We start from the raw sequence: 17044 nt of genomic DNA on the forward strand, positions 1-17044 counted from the left end.
AAGTAGTTAAAAGAAGTATAATCTGTTTTTTTTTCAACACTAACCTATGTAACATATAATTTAATTTTTAGATCTAGATCTAGTAATTTAACATAAAAAATAAGAGTACTCTCTTCTCATGATTATTATTTTGCAATCGTTAGATACATAATCAAGAAAGATCTAGGTAATCAATCTATTTAAATGTACATAAGATGATTTAAATCAACATGAATTATTTCGATCTAGGATTTTTTTAAAAAGTATCTCAATGGAAACAACAAGACATATATTTGCGTGAATATCCGAGAAATGATTTTGCATTATTTCTAAACTTTGAAAACTAAAGACCATTAATTTTCTATGAAAAAAGAGTTTACGTACATAAAAATCTATATATGTATAGATCTGTGAATAGATAAATCGTGGATAAGAATTTATTTCCGGTTTCCAATCTAGTATAATATATAAGTCTATGGTTCCATTATTTTAATCTAACATTCATTAGTTATTAAGAACAAAATAATCGCTCCATAAGATTCACAAAGAAGGAATTGTCTTTAATCGTAAAAAAAAAAGTATTAGTTTTATTTTTCTTGTTAATGTTTTAAAAAAAAGGTCTTGGAGACAAATCAATAGAACATTTTGTTGCTGTAAAATTGATACAATAGAAAGAAATGCAGGACTGCTGGGATAGGAAGTTTGCTATTGAATTCTTTTAGTGCCGGTTTGTACAATTTGTGTGAATGACGAGCTGAAGAAAGATCAACAAAAATAGAAAAATATTTGTACTGTGTGTGTGTGTTCGTGATTGAGTACTCTACAAAATAAAGGAGATGTTGTGTGTAGGCTGCCAACACAATATGTGGGATGATGATGTATAAGGGTACCACCACAATGTGTGGGATGCAGTTGTGTGTAGGCTACCACCACAATGTGTGGGATGCAGTTGTGTGTAGGCTACCACCACAATGTGTGGGATGATGTTGTGTGTAGGCTACCAACACAATATGTGGGATTCTGTTGTGTAAGGCTACCAACACAATGTGTGGGATGCAGTTGTGTGTAGGCTACCACCACAATGTGTGGGATGATGTTGTGTAAGGGTACCACCACAATGTGTGGGATGCAGTTGTGTGTAGGCTACCACCACAATGTGTGGGATGATGATGTGTAAGGGTACCACCACAATGTGTGGAATGCAGTTGTGTGTAGGCTACCACCACAATGTGTGGGATGATGTTGTGTAAGGGTACCACCACAATGTGTGGGATGATGATGTGTAAGGCTACCACCACAATGTGTGGGATGATGTGTAAGGGTACCACCACAATGTGTGGGATGATGATGTGTAAGGATACCACCACAATGTGTGGGATGATGTCTAAGGGTACCACCACAATGTGTGGGATGCAGTTGTGTGTAGGCTACCAACACAATGTGTGGGATGATGTTGTGTGTAGGCTACCAACACAATGTGTGGGATGCAGTTGTGTGTAGGCTACCAACACAATGTGTGGGATGATGTTGTGTGTAGGCTACCAACACAATGTGTGGGATGATGTGTAAGGGTACCACCACAATGTGTGGGATGATGTTGTGTGTAGGCTACCAATACAATGTGTGTGGGATGGTGTGTGTAGGCTACCAACACAATGTGTGGGATGATGTGTAAGGGTACCACCACAATGTGTGGGATGATGTTGTGTAAGGCTACCAACACAATATGTGGGATGGTGTTGTGTGTAGGCTACCAATACAATGTGTATGGGATGGTGTGTGTAGGCTACCAACACAATGTGTGGGATGATGTGTAAGGGTACCACCACAATGTGTGGGATGATGTTGTGTGTAGGCTACCAATACAATGTGTGTGGGATGGTGTGTGTAGGCTACCAACACAATGTGTGGGATGATGTGTAAGGGTACCACCACAATGTGTGGGATGATGTTGTGTAAGGCTACCAACACAATATGTGGGATGGTGTTGTGTGTAGGCTACCAATACAATGTGTATGGGATGGTGTGTGTAGGCTACCAACACAATGTGTGGGATGATGTGTAAGGGTACCACCACAATGTGTGGGATGATGTTGTGTGTAGGCTACCAATACAATGTGTGTGGGATGGTGTGTGTAGGCTACCAACACAATGTGTGGGATGATGTGTAAGGGTACCACCACAATGTGTGGGATGATGTTGTGTAAGGCTACCAACACAATATGTGGGATGGTGTTGTGTGTAGGCTACCAATACAATGTGTGTGGGATGGTGTGTGTAGGCTACCAATACGAAGAGAATGTGAGACTCGCTGCAATCAACATGAGCAACTTGTTCACCGAAGCCCCGAGTAGACAGAAGCCTAACAAAAACATTAACCGTGTGGCGGAAAACTTTTCGATGGTTGGACATAATGTACAATACTTGCTTCTGGTGTTTACCAGCTAAACACTTCCAATATAGTGACAGAGACAGTGTCCTTACACTCATTTACTCATGCAAACAATTATCTAAACAGTTTCATTTTATCAACAGAATTGTGTCCTGCCATGGACTTAACTGTGTCCTGACATCGACCTAAACAGTTTAAATACAGCATTAAGTCAACAACACATCGGACACTAAAGCCGTAAACTAAAGCTCCAAACTGACCACGTGACATGTCTTATTCCAAGCATAAATCATACAAAAGCAATTACATTTGCTACCCCACAAGCCTATGTGTAAAAATATATTTTAAAAGACGGCCATAAAGAAGGTCATAAAGAGTTCAAACTTATTTTATTATCTGGATAAGTTTAGCATCATATACTCTTAGAGATATCCTTGTGTTAATTCAGTCCTTCTTGTTGAAAAGACGTATATAGACTATCAAGGTATTGGTTTTCCTAGCTCATTCATCCTTGACTGGCTGTTGCAAAGCATGAACTCATCAATGAGACGTGGAATAAGACACAGGAACTATGAGTTCTGTCTGTTCCTTGTTGATTAATTAAACGGATATACCAGCAGAAACATGACAAGAAGAGAACAAGCGTGTATCGTGAGACATGGTCCGTTGTCATGATATGGTCCAGGCATTGATCAATATCTACACCATTTAGTGCTTGTTCGACTCTATGTGTCTGCATCACTAGTGAGGTCTTCTTGTGATAGATAGGCATACACCTCCAGCACAAATCTATGACAAAAATGATTTATTGAGACCCAGAGATCTATGACATCAATGTATTGAGACCTGGAGATCTATGACATCAATGATGCAGCGACCTGGAGATCTATGACACATAGAATGTATTGAGACCTGGAGATCTATTCTTTTCTGTTGAGTCTCCCGGACTACAGTTCCATTCCCCCATTCCCTTCTGGCGGTGGTCCTGAGTAGTGTGTAGCATGTCTACATTACTTTCCGCATTAAGCTTTTTTTTTTTATTGCACTCTCGTTTAAAGTGCAGGCACATATAAAACACTACTTGAATCTTTAGAAATCTAGAATAAATCTGAACTATGTGGAAAAAATCTGGGACAACAAAATAAATCGAGACTAGGTGGAATAAATCTGGGCTGTTTAGAATACATAATAGCATTTATTTTTGGTTCATATTAAACTGATTGCCAAGGCCCTGTATGGTTGGTCTTGATGTAGATTGGTAAGAAGAGCTCCAGGCTAGAAGTGCGGCGTGACTATACATGAAACGAGCCTCGTGTTTGGTGTAACATGTAGATCCAGGATTGGGTTTCTTGAAATAAACCACACACACACACCCCAGAATAGAATACCCACATTTGAATAAGTCTGTTAGTATGTGGAAAGAGATTGGGACACAGATAGATAGATAAATAGATAGATAGATAGATAGATAGATAGATAGATAGATAGATAGATAGATAGATAGATAGATACTGTAATTCCTTGTTTTCTACTTCACTATCCGACTAATACTAAGTTTAATTAACACAAAGACATCCAGATACAAACACACACACACACAGTTTGGCTACGCTTGGCTCAGACAATCCCATGAGTGTGTATGTGTGTGAGTAGTTAGTTTCAATTGACTAGACTAGTTAACTAATAACAAGTCTAAGTAGGGCACCCACCCCCCACGTTTCCCAAACCTATTCATGTTTTAAAAGCACACACACACACACACACACACGCATGTGCCCACAGTTGGGCTACACTTTATGACTTCTGTCAAAGACGACCCGGCGTGTGAGCGTGTGCGCGTGAGTTCAGGGAGACAGACCGGGTGGTGGGAGGAGAAAAGGGGGTCGATATGAGCAGGCGAAGCAAAACCAGGGGCGAAGACGTCAATAGATAACAACGACTCAAGACCCCCATCTCATTAGAAATCAATACGCTATTTTACAATGACCATGAGCGCTACCCTCCCCCACCACAAGGTGTCTTAATAGATCAGTGAGATCTGAATATATAAACCATCAGGCTGCCCTATTAACTCAGCCTTATTGATTTAATAGAAGTGGAGACGGGGGGGGGGGAAATCAAAGAATGACAAGACAAAGAGAAAGAACATGTATTACAAAGAGAAAGAACATGTACTACAAAGAGAAAGAACAATGTACTGCAGAGAAAGAACATGTACTAAAAAGAGAAAGAACGTGTATTACAATGAGAAAGAACATGTATTACAATGAGAAAGAACGTGTATTGCAATGAGAAAGAACATGTATTACAATGAGAAAGAACGTGTATTGCAATGAGAAAGAACATGTATTGCAATGAGAAAGAACATGTATTGCAATGAGAAAGAACATGTATTGCAATGAGAAAGAACGTGTATTACAATGAGAATGAACATGTATTACAATGAGAAAGAACGTGTATTACAATGAGAAAGAACATGTATTGCAATGAGAAAGAACATGTATTACAATGAGAATGAACATGTATTACAATGAGAAAGAACGTGTATTACAATGAGAAAGAACATGTATTGCAATGAGAAAGAACATGTATTGCAATGAGAAAGAACATGTATTACAATGAGAATGAACATGTATTACAATGAGAAAGAACGTGTATTACAATGAGAAAGAACATGTATTGCAATGAGAAAGAACATGTATTACAATGAGAAAGAACATGTATTACAATGAGAAAGAACGTGTATTACAATGAGAAAGAACATGTATTACAATGAGAAAGAACGTGTATTGCAATGAGAAAGAACATGTATTGCAATGAGAAAGAACATGTATTACAATGAGAAAGAACATGTATTACAATGAGAAAGAACATGTATTACAATGAGAATGAACATGTATTGCAATGAGAAAGAACATGTATTACAATGAGAAAGAACATGTATTACAATGAGAATGAACATGTATTACAATGAGAAAGAACATGTATTACAATGAGAATGAACATGTATTACAATGAGAAAGAACGTGTATTGCAATGAGAAAGAACGTGTATTACAATGAGAATGAACATGTATTACAATGAGAAAGAACATGTATTACAATGAGAAAGAACATGTATTACAATGAGAATGAACATGTATTACAATGAGAAAGAACATGTATTACAATGAGAAAGAACGTGTATTGCAATGAGAAAGAACGTGTATTGCAATGAGAAAGAACATGTATTACAATGAGAATGAACATGTATTACAATGAGAAAGAACGTGTATTGCAATGAGAAAGAACGTGTATTGCAATGAGAAAGAACATGTATTGCAATGAGAAAGAACGTGTATTGCAATGAGAAAGAACATGTATTGCAATGAGAAAGAACATGTATTACAATGAGAATGAACATGTATTACAATGAGAAAGAACATGTATTACAATGAGAATGAACATGTATTACAATGAGAAAGAACATGTATTACAATGAGAAAGAACATGTATTACAATGAGAAAGAACATGTATTGCAATGAGAAAGAACATGTATTACAATGAGAAAGAACATGTATTACAATGAGAATGAACATGTATTACAATGAGAAAGAACATGTATTACAATGAGAATGAACATGTATTACAATGAGAAAGAACGTGTATTGCAATGAGAAAGAACGTGTATTGCAATGAGAAAGAACATGTATTGGAATGAGAAAGAACATGTATTGCAATGAGAAAGAACGTGTATTACAATGAGAAAGAACGTGTATTGCAATGAGAAAGAACATGTATTGCAATGAGAAAGAACATGTATTGCAATGAGAAAGAACGTGTATTACAATGAGAAAGAACGTGTATTGCAATGAGAAAGAACATGTATTGCAATGAGAAAGAACATGTATTGCAATGAGAAAGAACGTGTATTACAATGAGAAAGAACGTGTATTACAATGAGAAAGAACATGTATTGCAATGAGAAAGAACATGTATTACAATGAGAAAGAACGTGTATTGCAATGAGAAAGAACATGTATTGCAATGAGAAAGAACATGTATTGCAATGAGATAGAACGTGTATTACAATGAGAAAGAACATGTATTGCAATGAGATAGAACGTGTATTACAATGAGAAAGAACGTGTATTACAATGAGAAAGAACATGTATTACAATGAGAAAGAACGTGTATTACAATGAGAAAGAACGTGTATTACAATGAGAAAGAACATGTATTGCAATGAGAAAGAACGTGTATTACAATGAGAAAGAACGTGTATTGCAATGAGAAAGAACATGTATTGCAATGAGAAAGAACGTGTATTGCAATGAGAAAGAACGTGTATTACAATGAGAAAGTTGTGCTAGACTAGAATTACAATACGCTGATCTTTTCAATGTTTTGCCTTCAGACAGTTCGTGTGAATAGAACGATTTCTCACTAGACTTGCACATTCTCTAAATACAAAGAGTGGTCACTAGACTTGCACATTCTCTAAATACAAAGAGTGGTCACTAGAATTGCAGATCTTTTGAGAACATGGCTCATGAATCTGATACCAGCAGAGTTAGGGGAGAATTGGTAACGTCCAGGCGTTGGACAGAGAGATCATCAATAACTTCAAATATCTTTACCTAGTGTTTAGTGTACGTAAACAAGTCAAGTCGTGTTTAGTGGACTCCGAGAACAAGTCAAGTCGTGTTTAGTGGACTCCGAGAACAAGTCAAGTCGTGTTTAGTGGACTCCGAGAACAAGTCAAGTCGTGTTTAGTGGACTCCGAGAACAAGTCAAGTTGTGTTTAGTGGACTCCGAGAACAAGTCAAGTCGTGTTTAGTGGACTCCGAGAACAAGTCAAGTCGTGTTTAGTGGACTCCGAGAACAAGTCAAGTCGTGTTTAGTGGACTCCGAGAACAAGTCAAGTCGTGTTTAGTGGACTCCGAGAACAAGTCAAGTCGTGTTTAGTGGACTCCGAGAACAAGTCAAGTCGTGTTTAGTGGACTCCGAGAACAAGTCAAGTCGTGTTTAGTGGACTCCGAGAACAAGTCAAGTCGTGTTTAGTGGACTCCGAGAACAAGTCAAGTCGTGTTTAGTGGACTCCGAGAACAAGTCAAGTCGTGTTTAGTGGACTCCGAGAACAAGTCAAGTCGTGTTTAGTGGACTCCGAGAACAAGTCAAGTCGTGTTTAGTGGACTCCGAGAACAAGTCAAGTCGTGTTTAGTGGACTCCGAGAACAAGTCAAGTCGTGTTTAGTGGACTCCGAGAACAAGTCAAGTCGTGTTTAGTGGACTCCGAGAACAAGTCAGGTTGTTAGAACAACAAACAATGTCATAGGAAACAACTTCCCAAAATAGTGACGTAAGGCTTTCCATTCTCATTCGGAACTTTACACACAAACTCACACCTCAATCTTACAAGACAGAGCTCTAAGTCACTGATATTAGACTATCTTTATTGCTAACAAACTTTGGAAGAGGCAATTAGTTCATTTGGTTAGATATCAAACATGTAAGAAGTAAATAAGTAACACAAACTGCCTTTTAAAAATCTTGTTTTAAAAAAATGGTTTCTACGTTTGCACATATTTATACAAATAAGAATGTACGCTTTTACTGGGCCATAAATATCCTTTGCACCTATTTCGGGCACGCTGAAGACGATGGTAACATTGATTTTTCAACAGCACAGTTTGCTTCCGAGATAAAACCTTGCGATACACGAATTGACCCTTATCGTGTGCATGCATACAATATGCACACTACTTAATATTAAACAAGTGAATGCGAACACGATAAAGGCAACGGAAAAATGGAATTTTCAATTGCTCTTTAACCTATTGAGATCTAAACATATGACACAGACAAACAGACAGGCAGGCAGACAGCACTATCACATTTTTTCTCTTCAGTGGTAGCTACAAATCAGTGTATTTCCCAGCTCTAGTGAAAATGGTCCAAAAGTTTGTGAATTCGATCATGATACATTTCTATTGGTGTTCTTTTACCTGGCTATAAGTCTACTTGAAAAAAAAAAAAAGCAAACCAAACTAAGTAATAGCAACTAGTCAAAGCAAACCAAACTATGTAATAGCAACTAGTCAAAGCAAATCAAACTAAGTAATAGCAACTAGTCAAAGCAAACCAAACTATGTAATAGCAACTAGTCAAAGCAAACCAAACTATGTAATAGCAACTAGTCAAAGCAAACCAAACTATGTAATAGCAACTAGTCAAAGCAAATCAAACTAAGTAATAGCAACTAGTCAAAGCAAACCAAACTAAGTAATAGCAACTAGTCAAAGCAAACCAAACTAAGTAATAGCAACTAGTCAAAGCAAACCAAACTAAGTAATAGCAACTAATCAAAGCAAACCAAACTAAGTAATAGCAACTAGTCAAAGCAAACCAAACTAAGTAATAGCAACTAGTCAAAGCAAACCAAACTAAGTAATAGCAACTAGTCAAAGCAAACCAAACTAAGTAATAGCAACTAGTCAAAGCAAACCAAACTAAGTAATAGCAACTAGTCAAAGCAAACCAAACTAAGTAATAGCAACTAGTCAAAGCAAACCAAACTAAGTAATAGCAACTAGTCAAAGCAAACCAAACTAAGTAATAGCAACTGGTCAAAGCAAACCAAACTAAGTAATAGCAACTAGTCAAAGCAAACCAAACTAAGTAATAGCAACTGGTCAAGGACTGAAACTCAACATCGATCTTCCAGTCATTCAAACTTTCGTTAGAAAAAGTAAAGGCAAGTAGCCTTTGTGCTAGTCACCTTGAACTGTTGACCACAGAGAAGTAGAACTGGACATGCTCTGTTTTGTGGAGCTTAAGTCTCAAAAATATCCTATGCAAGGGATTGCGTACCCGACAGAGCTCAGGAGCCTACATGATAAAGCTACAGCGACTCCAAGGTTGGCAAAGGTCTACCCCTACGAAATCACAGGTGAGAGAAAAATAGTAGAAGTTGCTTAGGTCAGAGTGCTGGCTACAGTATACCCTCGTCAATTTGAGTGCTCATTAAGAAGGATTCTACTTTATTTGTACTAGATGTGTTAAGTCTTCAATGACTTAGTGAGCCCACTTACTAATTGTACGTTAGCCCTTTCAATTAACATACAACCTTAGTGATCATTCAATTAATTCAAGCCAGCGTTAGTGGTTGGAGAGGGGGGGGGGAGAAAGAGAGAGGAGGAGGGATAGGCCAGGAAGTTCAAAGCTCGCATCTACAACGTTCGCATGTAGATCTAGTGATGCAGTTAGGAAGGGGGGGGGCGGTCGTCCCCCGTGTTTAACAAAGCGCTTTTAAAGTTCATCTCAAAGAAACAGCATGTCTTGGCAGACGATTAGAGGAGAGAAAAACAAAACAAAAAAAAAAAAAAACAAGCACCAAAATAATGGCTCAAGACAGACAATGGGACATCCGATATAAAATACAAACAAGGCAGAACAGAACCTTTATAGTTTATAGGCATTGCACTTTACGAGTCCGTAACACCGTGTACCAAGAAAGAAAAAAAACCTAAAAGTTTAGCTGTTCGAATGTCCAGTTTTTGAGCAGTGTGACAGGTGGGGAAATGTGACGTGTGTTTGGCACGTTTTATGTCTAGGGGATGATTATTTTTGAAAGCAATCACACCCCCACTTATCAGCATATGAATCGGGAGCAGGCACGCAACGAGACAAAGCAATGAAAGATAGATACAAAAGTTAAAATAAAGGATATTTATTTACATAAATATACATATAATAATAAAAAGGGTGAGGGTTTGCATCTATCTCTAGTGTATTCTATGTTTAATCATCACTCTTGCACATAATAAGAGAGTATGTCACTTTGTCCTCTGACTTAGCTGGTTTTTCCTGTTGATGTCGCAGCTGGCTGTGTCCTGGCTTGAGGTTCTGCAGCTGGAGGTGGCGCTCTAGCGGATAGAGGGACGCCGGCGATATAGTTCTTGTGGAGTCTCAGTCCCAAGTTCTAGTATCTGTAGTGGGCACAGTATGGCGGGTGGCCGGATACCGTGGGCACAAGGTTACTGCGGGCAGAGCTGATCTGCCGTGGGCAGCGTGGCTGACAGGATATGTCCAGTGAGTTGCAGAGGGTTGGCGTAGCTATGACGTCTCGCACAGATCTGACTCTATAGGGACGTCGCGCCTAATAGCTTGGGCTGTCGAATAGGCGGGCAAGGCCGATAGCGCCAAGTGGTAGAGTTGAGTAGATCCCAGTAGGCAAGTGCAGTGCTGAATAGCACTAAGCACAACTGCAGGTAAATAGATCGTTGATCCAATAACTAGACAATAGGTGATTCTTGATAGCAACTAGGCAAGTGCAGCGCTGATTAGCACTAAGCACATAGATAGGCCAGTAGGCAAATAGGCAGGTAAGTAATCCGATAAATAGGCAGACACCTGAGGGAGGCACCAGGTATTCCTCTAGGAGAAAGAATGAGTGATATAGTCCAGACTCGATAGCTCAGCTCGAATGAGAAAGAAAGAGAGCCTGGCCTGATTTAATTCACTTTATATATGCCTGGGAAATGTGGGACACAGGAAATGTCCTAGGCTAAGAATTAGCTTACACGTGGGTGAAGTCCGACAAGAGTCACACCTTGGAGTACCACGCGGTGTATTGACCCGTGTAATCTCTTAGATCAAAGAGAGACGTGGGGGGAAGAGTGACCTACATTCCACCCAAGGGGGGGGGTCAATCGCGGCGGACATCCGCGGATAAGACTAAAGAGAACGGGTCTATCTTTGCCCCGGTCAAGGGCAGATAAATGAAAGGACGCGCCTTAGCTATCTCCAATGTGGTCAACTAAGTCTAGCCTGGAGAGGAAAAGGTGTGGCGGGTGAAGAATTCAGGGGTAGGATGGGGAAATAATTAAAATAAAATAAATAAATAATGAAAAATAATAATTAATGCTGTGATAATTTAGAGTGACTCTGACAGCGAGTTTTTGACTTGTCACATACGCCGCCGCCAAGATGGATCTATCGCAGAAAGATCCATAAAGTGCGAGCAGACTGATGTCACTCTAACTTTAAGATCAGTTGTTATCACAGCATTAGAAAAAAAAAATTCTGGAAAACTAAAGGGATAGCCATGCCAGGAGGAGAGTCTGTCCAAGTCCAAGTCTGTCCGTGGTCTACTTTCCGTCCCGGATTATGTAGTCACCTGGGTGAAACATTTGGGGTTGCTTGGGAGAGTAGATTGGGCGAGTGATTGAGCAATAATTCCTTCCTGGGGCGGAATGGGGAGGGTGATTGGGGCTTAGGCGGAGCGCCCGAGGCACGTGTGCTCGTTGGGGCTTATCTCCGAAGCCGCCGTGAGGCGCTTCTTCACGAGAGTAAGTAGTCAGCTTACCTCGGTATCGTCTGACACGATCAATGTCAGGGAAGAGTGGCCTGATAAAGAATGTGGAGTTCTGCCTGAGAACGTCTCCACGAGTGCGATAATTCGGCTTACACCGTGGCTTCCTGGCACGGTCAATGCCAGGGGAGGGTTGATATTGAGTGGTGGCTGAGGAGCCATGGTGAGAAGAGCTTTCACAAGCGCGAGGGTTCGGCTCACCTAGTGACTTCCTGGCACTATCAATGCCAGGGGAAGGTTGACTTGGAATGGTGGCTGAGGAGCCATGAAAAGGAGTGAGTCCACGAGAGCAAGGGTTCATCTTACCTCGGGGCATTCTGACACTGTCAATGTCAGAGGAATGTTGCATGATTGTGGCTGAGTAGCCTGGGTCAAGTAGACCCTCACGAGTGCGCGGGCACACTTTAACTCGTGACTTCCTAGCAGTGTCAATGCCAGGGCATTGTGGGTTGAGCTTCGCTGATGAGTCGGGACTAGGCGTGTTAGTGTGGCGACCAGGGTTTCCAACCTGCTGGTTGCTGCCACGTTTCTGCTTCGTCGATCTACCGACGGGCAAAGAAAAGTATGGCTTGTTGACTTCTCCAAGAGGGACATATTTGGAGCCTAGAATGAAGTCATACACTGGCGTGTCCATAACGGCGGCGTCGATGGTGCCATGTACGTATCTGCACTCCACGTGCACCCTCGCGACAGGTAGAACCTGCGGAGGAGTGCCACGGTCAATAGACTGGATTGTCACTGTTCCGCCAGTGAGATCCGATGGGTCAATCAGCTTCTTATTGATAACCGCGCCGAACGAACAGCCTGAGTCGTAGAGGCCCAAAACTTCGACACCGTTGGCCAAAATGTTCTCTACTCCCGGAGGAGAAGAGACGGGGTGAGGTAGCACTGGTGGGAGTTCTGGTTGGCCGAGATCAATGGCAGTGGGTTGAGGAACCACGGCCATCGTGGAGACGACGTATGTGTCCTCCTCTGGTTGGTCAAATGGATCAATCACAGAGGGTTGAGGGACTGGCGCCACCATTGATAGGGTCCGTGGGGCCTGCTGCTGCCGGTGTGGAGTGGGTCTACTGTCACGCGCGCCATGACGTGAGTCACGCTGAGAGTAGTTGGTCTGGTTATAGCGAGACTGGTGGTTGGGGCGGTTATTGTGGCTATGAGGGGCTGATTGCCGGCCTGGTGCCTGGTTATGCTGGGGAGTTTTAGGAGGAAGGTTTGACGGAGCAGGAGAAGTTTGTTGGTCTGTTTGCTGGTCTGTCGCGGTCGCTTTGCCTTTTAAGTCCTTACGAGCGTTCAAGTACCTATCAGCGGCGGAAGCTATGTCAGCGGGAGCAGTTGCTTGTTGCTCCTTGACATAAACTCTGACCTCTGGGGACATGCATTCTAACAGCTGCTCAGAGAGTATGAGGCATGCTAGGCCATCAAAAGTCTCAGGCAGTTTGCTGACAGCGTGCCACCTGACAAGGTACTTGTCCAGCCTTTCGCAGAGGTTGCCGTAGGTCTCTCTGCGTTCGAGGCGGGAACTTCTGAACTTTTTGTGGTAGGCCTCGGCGGTCAACTCGAACTGGACGAGTAGCGCCTGTTTGAGGGCTGGGTAGTCCTCTCGCCGGCCGGAGGGAAGTTTGGAGTAAACCTCGTAGGCTTTGCCTCGGAGGCATTGGGATAGCCGGAAGCACCATTTCTCCTCTGGCAGACCGTAAAAGCGTGCTACTTCCTCAAAACGGACAAGATAAACTTCGATGTTCTCTGTCTTGTCGTCGAAGTGCTCCATGGGCATGTGGGGTAGACCGTTCAAGGAACTTTGAAAGGATGCTGGGCTAGCCGGGCGTGACTCGGAAGAAGCCTGGCGGGCGGCCTCGTTCTCTTTGTCCGCGGCTATCTTTTCTCTCGCTGTAATTTGTTGCTCTTTTTCTCGCTCCGTGATTTCTTTTTCTTTAGCTATGGCTATTTCAGCTTCCTTTCTTTCTCTTTCTTTAGCTATTTCATTATCCTTATCCTTCATCGCTAGTTCATGCTCCCTTGCTAATCTTCTTTCTTCCTTTTCGTCTTCCTTTCTTTTTTCTTCTTCTCTTTCAAACGCCTCAAATCGTGCTCTCACAAATTCTTTCCGTTCTGCCTCATCGTCAAATAAGGTGGCCGCAAACTCCTTCAATTCAGCCATTTTCTGCTTCATGTCAGAGTCCGCTTTCGAGCGTGTGCCGCTGGCCATAATGATGAGGGGTGGGTAATGAGAGGTACTAGGATGGTGGAAGGGCAGATAGAATGGATGATGGGATTGAGCTAGACTTAGAGAAGGTGGGTTAGCGAAAGTGAGTCGCCGGTTATAGGAAAGAGTGCGAATGGAATGTGGTGTCTGCCTATGTTAATCACAAATTCCTGCAATGAAATATTACAAATAAAATGCAATAAATATAAAATATAAAATATGACAGAAGTGACACTCTTGAAAATGCGAAGTGATGATACTTATAAATATTCTTAGAAAAAAATTTGATAGGAAATTTAGTTATTGCTGCCTGTTCGTGCCTGCTGTACTAAAGGGTTAAATCCACGGACGGGCTCGCCAAAATGTGTCAGGTGGGGAAATGTGACGTGTGTTTGGCACGTTTTATGTCTAGGGGATGATTATTTTTGAAAGCAATCACACCCCCACTTATCAGCATATGAATCGGGAGCAGGCACGCAACGAGACAAAGCAATGAAAGATAGATACAAAAGTTAAAATAAAGGATATTTATTTACATAAATATACATATAATAATAAAAAGGGTGAGGGTTTGCATCTATCTCTAGTGTATTCTATGTTTAATCATCACTCTTGCACATAATAAGAGAGTATGTCACTTTGTCCTCTGACTTAGCTGGTTTTTCCTGTTGATGTCGCAGCTGGCTGTGTCCTGGCTTGAGGTTCTGCAGCTGGAGGTGGCGCTCTAGCGGATAGAGGGACGCCGGCGATATAGTTCTTGTGGAGTCTCAGTCCCAAGTTCTAGTATCTGTAGTGGGCACAGTATGGCGGGTGGCCGGATACCGTGGGCACAAGGTTACTGCGGGCAGAGCTGATCTGCCGTGGGCAGCGTGGCTGACAGGATATGTCCAGTGAGTTGCAGAGGGTTGGCGTAGCTATGACGTCTCGCACAGATCTGACTCTATAGGGACGTCGCGCCTAATAGCTTGGGCTGTCGAATAGGCGGGCAAGGCCGATAGCGCCAAGTGGTAGAGTTGAGTAGATCCCAGTAGGCAAGTGCAGTGCTGAATAGCACTAAGCACAACTGCAGGTAAATAGATCGTTGATCCAATAACTAGACAATAGGTGATTCTTGATAGCAACTAGGCAAGTGCAGCGCTGATTAGCACTAAGCACATAGATAGGCCAGTAGGCAAATAGGCAGGTAAGTAATCCGATAAATAGGCAGACACCTGAGGGAGGCACCAGGTATTCCTCTAGGAGAAAGAATGAGTGATATAGTCCAGACTCGATAGCTCAGCTCGAATGAGAAAGAAAGAGAGCCTGGCCTGATTTAATTCACTTTATATATGCCTGGGAAATGTGGGACACAGGAAATGTCCTAGGCTAAGAATTAGCTTACACGTGGGTGAAGTCCGACAAGAGTCACACCTTGGAGTACCACGCGGTGTATTGACCCGTGTAATCTCTTAGATCAAAGAGAGACGTGGGGGGAAGAGTGACCTACATTCCACCCAAGGGGGGGGGGGTCAATCGCGGCGGACATCCGCGGATAAGACTAAAGAGAACGGGTCTATCTTTGCCCCGGTCAAGGGCAGATAAATGAAAGGACGCGCCTTAGCTATCTCCAATGTGGTCAACTAAGTCTAGCCTGGAGAGGAAAAGGTGTGGCGGGTGAAGAATTCAGGGGTAGGATGGGGAAATAATTGAAATAAAATAAATAAATAATGAAAAATAATAATTAATGCTGTGATAATTTAGAGTGACTCTGACAGCGAGTTTTTGACTTGTCACAAGCAGCACATGACAGCAGACGACAAGCAAATCCAGCAACTAGCAGCCACCACTCACCAAGGACGTGTCAGATGACCAGTGGCTTTGCACTGTCTGTAATGTTCTTAAAACTGTGCACACTTGGAGGGAGAGACGAGTGAGATTACGGGAGGAGATACAGGGGAGGGGGGGGGGGAGAGAAAGATAAAGAGAGAGAAAGAGGGAGAAAGGGAGGTGGGACTCAGCCCATCACACCACGTCTTTGTTTAGGACAATGAGTGAGGAGGGGGGGGGGGGAGGAGAACTAAACAGAGGGAGGCCTGCCATAGGGAGGCCTGCATGACCAATTCAAAACTAGCGCCCCGTGCATTCACAGAGTAATTTGTAACATCGAGTCACCCCCCCCCCTTTTTTCCTCTCAACGACCGAGTCGTCTGAAGTGCGCATTATTTGAAACTACAACATGAAGCAATAAAAGCCAAACGCATTGCTAACCCAGTCTGTTGAAATTACACTTCTATCAGAGGACTGGGGGATAGGAGCAATGCAATTGAAAGCGAAAATAATTTTGCCCTTTCACATAACAAGTCTTAGTAGCGTGTTGACACCTGGGCCATGCACGCTGCGCCAAGAGATGGTGATGGCTGTATGCGCCATGGGATGTGCTGTATACGGCGTAGCCAACCCTGGCTCCTTCTGTATGTGTAAACTTAGGTTACATTTCGAAAACTATTTTACAAGCTTATAAAAAAGAAAAGTATGTGCATTTGATTGAGTCTTTTTTTTAATGTAAGAATCTACACTATAAACGTAAAAAAAAACTCAGTGACTCATTCGTTGATCAAGAAATCTCTTAAACTGTCGTACGAATTCGCATGAAATTTCGTACACATGTTTCTTTTACCTCCTAGACGCTTGGCAAGAACCAGTTGTGAATAATTCGCCACCTGACGACTTCTATTCGCGAAAAAAACGCAAGCTTTCTATCAAACCTTTGTAGAGTATTTTATTTCCCCCACAGTTTACATATCAAGCATTTTGTTAAAGATCACGAACAATGACGTATTTTAGAAGCATTTTTTTTTCTCCAAGTCTCCTTTTTTTATGCCTTACGTCATTTCCGCTTTCTTTTAGACGCGGTCTAAATAAAAAACAAAACCAATCTTAATAGCATTACTAAAATAGATCTGACATCATTTTTTTTTTTCGCTAAAAAAGAAAAGAGCAAGTAATGTTAAGCAGATCGTTAAAATGTGTCCCGTTTATTATAGTCAAAAGAAAAGGTATTCCGGCCATAATAAACAATATCAAGCCAGGGAATAAATCAACGGGTCTAGGCGGCGAGTACTGCTAGTCTCTAT

General features: G+C 41.7%; 1 protein-coding gene across 3 annotated transcripts in view; it reads right to left on the minus strand.

Moving 5' to 3' along the window:
* Positions 1-17044, minus strand: part of LOC106078336 (ribosomal protein S6 kinase alpha-5-like) — a 130152-nt gene that overhangs the window by 38472 nt on the left and 74636 nt on the right. The window lies entirely within an intron of this gene.

Source organism: Biomphalaria glabrata, chromosome 3 (assembly GCF_947242115.1).
Source record: "Biomphalaria glabrata chromosome 3, xgBioGlab47.1, whole genome shotgun sequence".
NCBI lineage: Eukaryota > Metazoa > Mollusca > Gastropoda > Planorbidae > Biomphalaria > Biomphalaria glabrata.